The following is a 10,391-nucleotide window of genomic DNA, read 5'->3' as shown; positions in this document are numbered from 1 at the left end:
AGTCCTCTGATACTCTAGTACTGTAGTGAAGGCAGAGACAGAAGCATGCCTGGCCCTTGCTAGAAAGGCAGAGCAGCCAAAACAGCAAGTTCAATTCAGTATGAGAGTCAGTCTGTCTCCGGATATAAGGTGAAAAGCAATGGAAGAATATCAATCTCCATATGTGCATATAATAGACACATGCACGGGCACACACCCATGCACATGACATTGGAAATATATATATACATGTATATATATGCATATATATGTATATGTATATATATATATATATATATACATATATACACATATATAATTATTTTTAATTTAAAAACTATATATGTTACAGGAAGTGTTTCAGACCAGAACCATAACCCAACCTATGCAGAAAAGATAATTGGAAGCAACAAACTCTGTGAACCTTGTGAACTATACAGACTGCTGGCTTATAGGCAGCACCAACTACTATACAGACTGCGGGCTTATAGGCAGCAGCAACTACTATACAGACGGCGGGCTTATAGGCGGCACCACTGATGTCGGTAGCATAAACCTTGTGTACTATACAGACTGCTGGCTTATAGGCAGCACCATTGATGTCGGTAGCGTAATTCTCTTGTTAGAAACACTGAGTAAAAACCAGTGGGGCATGGATAATAATTCTAGGATCAAATGAATCTTCACACATGCATCATTAATTTTAAAAAGACCCTATGTATTATGTTTATTTAAATAACCTCTTGGAATACTTAAAATTGGGAGGAAAATGGATAGCCATTGACCATGTTAACAGTGCAATGAATACTTGAATTTTTTTTTCCAAAATGAAAAGAAGTCATGGTGGGCTCTTTCACACTTCCAGGTGATTGGTCCTATAGTGTTTGCAGGTTACAGTGGTGACTGGATCCACTGAGGTATCTAGAGCTCTCTCGAAAGAAAGGAGAAACATGTGGTCACTGGAAGCATGGTGACTGAGCATGTGGGTTTAGGGTGAGAGATATAGATTCACTTTTGTGGTCTGTAACCAACTACCAATGTATGACTATAGTCAAATGCTAAAAAGAAATGGGCACACTTTATGAACTAAAAAAAGATACACAGATTTACCAAACAAAATGTTTTTTTTCTAGAAAAAATGGGGCCATGGTTATAAAATATTTTTAACAATCCTTGGTATTTGATATATATTCAAGCATGATTTTTAGTGACCTGAAGAGGTCTGAAAAGAGAGCCGGGGTGAATTATTTTTCAGGAAACTTTCAAACTTCTGAGCAAATCTATAATAATATTGCTGATGATAATACTAAATATCATAATAAAATCATAATTATATAATAATACACATTATTATTATTATTATTATTATTATTATTATTATTATTATTATTATCTTACATCTAATATCTATTTCCTTAGGTCTGATTGAAATTAACCTGGCTTCCTTTTCGGGCTTGTTTCTTTTTTTAGTTTTTGTGTTTTATCACATGATTACCTCTTATGATTACCTACTTGTATATCTAACTAGTTATACCAGTGGTTCTTATTATGTGCATAGCAACCCCCTTGGGAGTTGAAGGACTCTTTCACTGTAGTAAAATACAGTTACAAAGTAGCAATGGGAGTAGTTTTATGGTTGGGATCACCACAACCTGATGAACTATATTAATGGGTCGCAGCATTAGGAAAGTTGAGAACCACTAACTTATTCCATGTGTCTAATATAAGTGTATGTTAATTATGTCTCATTTTGATTTCTAAATGCTTCATTTTATCTTCTTCAAATGCTTTCTTTAAAAATATGTATTGGTTTTATCTTTAAATGTATAATCATGTAATGTTTGAATTACCATAAAGGGGACATGAGATTCATTATTTAAACACTTAAGAGCATTTTCTCATGTGATACTGAAACATTATGAACAACTGCAGTAAAATATTTTGTGTTCTTTTTATATAGTACTACTAATGCATGAGACAAAGAAATGAGCATATATATGTATATATACAATTCATAACAGGAAATAATTTTACTTTTGCATATATTTATTAATATCTCCTCTTGTTCCTAAAAGTGAATCAATCTAGTTTTGAAAGGATAAGCAATTGAGAATGCTAAAATAGATGAAAAGATGTGAAGCCAGCAAGAGACTAAGAAAAAAGAGTAGGAAATTAAAATGAATTTGGAATAGAGGTTACCATAAAATATTCAGTGTCTAAAGGCTTATGTAATTGCTAAATACAAGCCACAACTTGTACTGTCAGCTTTGTCCACCAAAACAAGGCAAGGAAAACAAGTGTTTGCAGTTTCTACAAATATCTTAAGATTTAAGAAAACCAACTGCAAGGCCTATAGAAGAGGAAGCATTTCTATTCCTGTTAGCCAGACTGGAATTAAACTTTGAAGGTCTATATGTAGATGATATTTAATCAAAATACTTGGGCAGGTTTTGACAAGCATGTTTGTAAGAATTGCTAGAAAAATAAGATGTCTAGTTTTGAATGTATTTTGCAGATATTATAGATGTTAATATTTTTAACACTGTACATATAATCATGTAACTTGCAGGTATATGTTCAGGGTAATTCTAAACATGGTTGTATAAATTGCCATTCTAATCCTAGATATCTTAAAATGTATAGATTTATTTTTCCTAGGAAAACATTTTAGCCTTAGAATGAAATACCACCTTTCCTCTAATCACTCCAGAGGTAATAACATGGTGCTGAGAGAGCTTCTTCTACTAAAACCAGTCCAAGTGATGAGCCCATTATAATTTAGGGTGTGTTCCATCCTTTTGAAAGAGGTAATTCCACATGAGATGACTGTAATAGATACAGTATGCTGTGATGTAGTATACAATAATAGAGTGTAATATACCATTGTATGACTGTGAGCCTCAGAATGACAGTCCTGGGCCAAACGACTTAGGACGATCAATTTGATTTACGCATAAGAGTTGATGCAAACCAAGGCACCTGAACATCATGAAATCCATTTAGTTGTACCTGCAGTGATGGAAGCCTAGAAAATAGTCATTTTCTTTCCATCTTTTCTTGCTGTTCAATTTTGGTTGAGTGCCATATAATGTACTGAAATAAACTGTCAACATAGACTTCTGCTGCTCATGGGCAAAAAGCATCGCTGCTTTCCAGGTGTTTGACAAAGTGTCTATGGCATCACCACAGAATCTCATAAGTAGCAAATTAGATGTATATCATGCTATAGTGAAATGCTGCTCTGCTGATAATACTATCCATGTGTACTTTTATATCTATGATTTCGTTTAAATTCAATTCAACGCATATTTATTGAGAGGTTGATGCACAAGTGGTATGCTGAGTGCTGGGAATACAAAAATGAATAATACATGGTCCCTGCAATCGAGACAGTCACAATTTCCTGAGCAATGCAGGTGTAAAACAAATAAATTACAATAAAATATGAAAATACTTTCAGATACATAAGGAAATGTGCTGTGGGAGCTAAAAGAAGAGACGAAGTAACTTATAGGGAAGTTACTTAACAGGTGTCATGTGACCTGGATTTACAAGGTTTAGACATACATCCTATTCCAAGAAGAGAGAAAAACCTTATAATAAAGTTCTTTTTTTAAGCAAAATGACTTGATATTCAATGTCTTATAATACAAAATTTAGATATAGGTAAGACCATCTGTTAGTTTTATATATATGTGAATGATATTTTTCAGATCGTTTCATTGATATCTGTCTCTTGGTCCCTTGAATATTTGTTTCACTCAAGCTGCCATTTTAGCATGAACTCTAATTATGTTGATACAAATACTGTAGCTAATGTGCACACATGGACATTTCCCCCTTGCTTCTACACATACTTTATGCCAATGTGATACAAGACAAAGGTGTAATCTGCTTGACATCTATCTTAACTAGGATTTCTGTTGATGTGATGAAAGAACATGGTAAAAAAAAAAGCAAGGTGGGGGATGAGGGTTTATTTGGCTTATACTTTTATATAAGGAAGTCAAGACAGGAACTCAAACAAGGGAGGAACCTGGATACATGAGCTGATGTAGAGGTCATGAATGGATGCTCCTTACTGACTTGCTTCCACTGGCTTGTTCAGCCTGCTTTCTTACAGAAACCTGGAACACCAACCCAGTGAAAGAAGAACCTACAGTGGACTGGGACCTTCTCCATCAATCACCAATTAAGAAAATGCCTTAGAGATAGATCTTATGAAGACATGTTCTCAGTTGAAGTTCCCTATTTTCAGAATCTATAGCTTGTGTATCACATTGACCTAAGACGAGCAAGCACAATGTCTTTGTATCCACAAACTTCTAGTACAGTGGAGCCAGCAAGTAAGTTCTTTTATCTCTTTTTCAAAATGGGACCCATTCATTTATGCAGTCTTAGAATGTTGTTTGAGGCAATTTATCCTTATATTAGAGGAACATTTGCTAGCCACTGGTGCCATCAACTTAATTACAATCCCCTTGTCTTATTGCCTCTCATATTTTCCTTTATTTCTTCATTCTTACTTCCTGGAGAATGTATCCCCTGATAGAAGAGTGGCATCGAAATCTGAAAAATAAATTATGTCACAACCAAGAAAGCTGTATTTCTTGGGGTTCAAGTTGAAGAGAGGAAATCACTCAATTATATAAATAGGAAAAATTAACATAAAAATTATGACATGCTATAGTGACATAGAGTAACAGAGAGCTGGTGAAGTAAAGTGATGAATAGAAATGGTAACTAGCAAATACAGACAAATCATTGTCCATAGAGTGGGTGTGAGAACACACCAAGGATTGGCTGACTGGCTAAGGTTGCTTATGGTCATATCACCACAGTAAAGAGACACTTGAAACAGCACTGCTTGGTATCTAAGGCCACAGATGCACTGCAGGACCTCGTTGCCAGCAAGAAGGGGTCCATGCTTTAACCATGAACCTTGTGAAAGCTGGACACTGGAGAAGCCATCTTTATAAACTTCAATGAGTACTCTAGCCAGGAAGGACTTGTGAAGTGTTTATCCACTGCCCTCTACTGATGAAGCATTGGGACCACAACAAGGGACTATTTCAAAGGCTTGAATCCATTTTTTCCAACGAGACCAAAAGATCTTTCACCCCTATGAAAGGTAAATATTAGTAAGTTGCATCTGACAGACAAACCAAGACAATATTACAGAAGTATGTTACACAATATCAAGTGGTTGGATCATACTATTTTAGGAGTGGACAGAGAAATATGCTAGTGAGAATAAAAGAGAGATAGATAAGAGAATCAAAAAGATTGTTTATACATGTGCATATTGTATAATCATTCTTTGTTTTTGACAAAATGTATTGTTTATTCAGTAAGATATAGTAAAAAGAAGTGTACCACATATAATAAGATAAATATTTTCATAATTAGCCATTCATATTTTATTAGCATAAAGACAATTGCAACAAGATATCACATATTCAAGGATAGTTCTCATCCATTAGAAAAATGTGCCTAAATCACCAATGTCAAATCAAACCACATTCTATGATACAATGAACATATAAGATGATCCCTATGTCATTCTCATTAAAAAATGCAAAATGTGGGTTAACTATCAGGAAATAGATACAACAGCGCTTGATGAACAGTGATCAAAATACCTTACTTTTTAAATATATCAATATAATGAGTAAAAAAGATGTGAGTAAATTGAATTCACTAATTACATATTTAGCATTGTTAAATAATATAGTCAAGAAAAATCATTTAGCTAAATGGTGAGTTTCCTAACAAGGTTTCCTAATATGGTTTCCTAACAAGATAATATTATTTCAATTTTAATTTTAGTTGTAATTGTAATTACTATTTTATTTTTGAGAATTTTATATATGTAAGTTCTATATTTTGATCATATAACTTTACTCTTCAGTGGTGTGTGTTTGTCTTTCTGAGAAACTTCCACACAATTTCCCATAGAACATCAGTTCCACACACATCACCAGTAATTGAATATGCCTTCTTTCCTATATGCATATTAGTATTTGCCATTTTTTTATCTTCCCTACGTTGACTGGTGTAAGATGAAAGTAATCAAGCACAATCTGGTTGGACTTAAGGCATACTGCACAACATAGAGCCACACCTGGCTTAGTTATTGCACCAAGAACTTGTGGCCAGACATGTCATAGGCCATTATTCTATTCTCCTATTCTAATGAGATAATAGTCATAAACTTATTTCTAACAGCTTTTCATTACATCATGGATTACTGCATCTCTCCAAAAAAATCATAAAAACTTTGATATGCAATTGATAAAATTAACAGACACTCACACTTAGTCAACATGCAGACTATAAGTGATTTGGAGTGCTCAGAATTAATGGGACACATATTACACAACACCTCCTTCTAAGGCTTAAGGATCACTGGGATAAAAAAGGGAAGGAATGACTGTAAGAGCCAGGGATGGTGGATGACCCCAAGGAAACAGTATTCCTGATACAAAAGAAGGCAGCTGCTCATAGAAACTCACATAGCTGAGACATCATGAACAACACCTGAATACTCTCAAGTCAGAAAAATCAAACCATGGAATGCAGAGTTGATCACAAAGTCCCAAATCTAGGAAGAACTACTAATAATTGACAACTGCTGGGAAAGGGGAAAGCCACTTCTTTAAGCATTTGGTCCCGACTCTAAGAGTGTAAGACTCTACAGTAGATATCCAGATACCCTAATATGACTTGATGGACTTAAAAACACATGAAGACACAAAGCTAGGTGACTAGGAAAGGGGATGAAGCTGAAAATAGATTGGAGAAGGAGAGATGATCAAAATACAATGAACTTAGTTTCCAAAGAATTAATACAGATGAGTACATTTATATATATTTATAGAGGAACAAACTGATGATTGATTAGTAGGTAGATTAAATAAATGGATGATAGATATATGGGTAGATAGAATTTTCGTTAGTCATTTAGCAGTTGACTTGAGGTTTTGCATTTCTTCTCTAGACATAGGTATATCAGACTTAAATTGGTGACTCAGTTTTCTATATATTATATTTGTGATGAATACTCAATGCTATATAATCTCTGTGACCAAATACATCATGGTGGGAAATTTATGGCAGCCAGTGTTGCTAGACAAAAAACGGGAGGCATATCCTAACTCAACTGTCTTTCTCCTTTCCTTGCTTATTCAATCCAGCCAAGAAGACTACATTGTCTCATTCAGGCTATTGTCTCCTTCCCTCAGCTAATCTCTCTGGAAATACCAATACAGAAACTGTCGAAAGAGTGCCTCATTCATACCCTAGGTGGTCATTATTCTTACCTTTTTTTTTTAATTAAAATGTAATTATATCATTTCCTCTTTCTCTTTTCTCCCTCTGTTCTGTTCATGAATTCCCCCATACACACACTTTCTCTCTTCCTCAAGTCCATCCATGCATACTATCTATTCTCTCTCCCTCCTTCCCTCTCTCTCTCTCTCTCTGCGTGTGTGTGTGTGGGGGGGTATGTGCATTGCTTTCTCTTTATCAAAGTCATGGCCTCTGGCTTTAAATAAATATTATCGTTTCATCCACACACACACTCACATAAACTATACAAATCCAATCTATTCATTCCATATACTGTCTCTGTATATGATTTGATAATCAAAGTTAACCATCACAATACCCAAGATCTACAACACTTTTATAAATTAAAAATAACATATAAGAAAGAGAGGGGCTGGAGAAATGGCTCAGAGGATAAGAGTACTGGCTGCTCTTCCAGAGGTCCTGAGTTCAATTCCTAGCAACCACATGGTGGCTCACAACCATCTGTATTGGGATTCAACGCCCTCTTCTGTGGTGTCTGAAGACAGCTACAGCATATTCATATACATAAAATAAATAAATCTTTTAAAAAAAGAGAGAGATGTTTTCTTAAGCAGACCCAGAAATCCAGTGATAAGTTTGTGAGTTACACATTAGCTGAATGCACTGACACATGGGCTAAGGAAACAAATATTCTATACAAAATGAGTTTTACATGAACCCCTTGGTATAAGCTAAGTCAGGAATGGCAGATGACTGTCATGTCTGTCATTCAGCAATATGTAGAATACTGTCCAGTATATTTACAGCTACCTCAGCAAGGATGTCTGTGTGGAATATAATCATGTCTCAAATCAGAGAAGAACTAAGAAAAGTAAAGACAAATAATAGAGACCTCTGAGTGTCATCTAAAAATGTATTCCATCAATAGTAACACTGGTGTTCATAGTTTTAGAATTAATTCTAACATGGAAGTCCAGTGTGTAGACATAAATGTAGTTTTGATATCAGATATACCTATAGTGCTTAATTAAGAACAGATTCCCAAGGAATTATCACAGGAGAAGACAAAGAGCAAACTGCTAAAGGAAATGATGAAATTAAACTCTAGAGATTAGTGCATAATATTGTACTGATGAGAATTTTGTTATCTCAAAAATTATGCTAAATGTATGCAAAATGTTAGTACAAGGGGGATTTTAAGTGGGGGAAATAACACTTCAGAAATTTCCATTCATTGTAAAGCTAACATAAATTTGGAAGTGTTGTTTTAATTACAAACCATATTCATCTGCCCTACTATGTATCTACTAAATCAGAGAACTCTAGTCAGTAAGCAGATCATGAAAGTGAAGATTCAGCTAATTTCCCAACAATTTGCTTGTGCATGAAGCTTGATGAATGACTTCCCAGGGTCTCTTCCATGGGATCTTGCTAGATCCTAACTACTGCAAGATAGATGAAAGACAGGAAGTTACAGAGGTAAGATCTGGGAAGAGATGTCACTCCAGTGTCAAGGTCTGCTTACCCACACGGCAGCTCATGTAGAATGTTGTCACGACAGGTTGTTTACGGCTCATCTTCCTTCAACTAATGCCAGCTTGATTGGAAAACAGCCTGCTACAGCTTTAGACTGCAGATTTTACATTGTCAGATTTCATTTGCTACTTTGTTAAAAACAAGAACAACAAAGCTAATTTATAGTTTTACATAAAGGTGAAATCTACTGTTAAGCTTGTTATGGAGGCTAAAATTATGACTAAAGGATTCCATATTTGGAAAATACATGTTGAGTTTTGCAAAGTGGAATCCGAATCAATCAGAAGTGTAGTGTTGAACACTGCCGATATGTCAGTCATTTGCCAGAATGGTGTGCCGCTCATGCTGTTAAATGAATGTTTCATTTCCCAGCAGAGCGATCTGCTGTCCATCCTTATAATATGGAGCATTGTTCCCGGGCCATTTACATCAGCACTGCTCCCTTACAATGGGCCTGTTTCATTGGGCTACACAAATTGAGAGATGCTTTTACATAAACTGGGAAAGAACATATCAACATGCAGCTTGTGATTAATCAGAGAGTGTGACAACAAGAAGATGCATCAGAATATAAGAGGAGTATTATGGACACCAACTTTAATAATGTATAGTATACATTTAAACAACCTTATTTGGAAAAGATCCATATTGACTCTATGCATCAAATGGGTGATTTAGTGGAGCTTTTTCTCATGCGTTATGATTATGTGACTAGAAGCAGGAAATAGCATTTGTATTTTCAATCATCTAATGAGTTCAGTCCTAAAACGTAGATCTTTTAAAGTGCACTTTTTGGAGATATATTTATGTAAATGTGTGTGAGCTTTTGCAGAGAGATTCAGAGACTGTCTTGTTTTTTCTTTCTCTTAAGGATATTAAGTAATTTTGTATAAAATATTTTAAAAATATGTATAAATAAACTAAGCAACAAATCCATAGATTGAAAGGCCCGTATTTTTCCTACTCTTCCCTCATTGCTGTTGAATAGGAATTAATCTCATAAGCTAGTAAACAGCACCCGCAGATATGATAAGAAATCAAAATTCTCTAAAAAAGGAGAAGAGAATTTGTCAGTATTTGTTCATTCATGCATAAATACATACATACATAAAATACGATGATTTTAAAACTTGGTCCCTTTAATTTTTTTGATCCACTAATGCATCAGTTTTCTACATGTATAGAAAACTACACAGAATTTATCCATGTATGTAGACATGCCTGAGAAGCTTGCTGCCGGAGTGAGAGCTTTAACAAACCCTTATTATTCAGGTAGTTAAAAAGCAAGCTAAATAGCAGCACCAAGCTGTAAATACTCAGAGCTGACAGAGAAGTGGTTATGACAGCTTTCACATTATCTTATTGCAGAATCAAGGCGGGAGTCACAGCTGGCTCATATGTCAAAATGTGTCAGGACTTAAATGGTAAAACAGGAGTGCAACAGCAATTGGCTTTTCAATCAATAACACGATCGATATATTTCACAGATATTTTCCCATATCTAAATTACTCTGCAGAGATGAGGGACCCTGACTGAGTGTTTATAAATCAATGAAACACAC

This window comes from Mastomys coucha, unplaced genomic scaffold, assembly GCF_008632895.1.
Source record: "Mastomys coucha isolate ucsf_1 unplaced genomic scaffold, UCSF_Mcou_1 pScaffold9, whole genome shotgun sequence".
In the NCBI taxonomy this organism is placed as follows: Eukaryota; Metazoa; Chordata; class Mammalia; order Rodentia; family Muridae; genus Mastomys; species Mastomys coucha.
Note: the sequence above shows the minus strand (reverse complement) of the source record.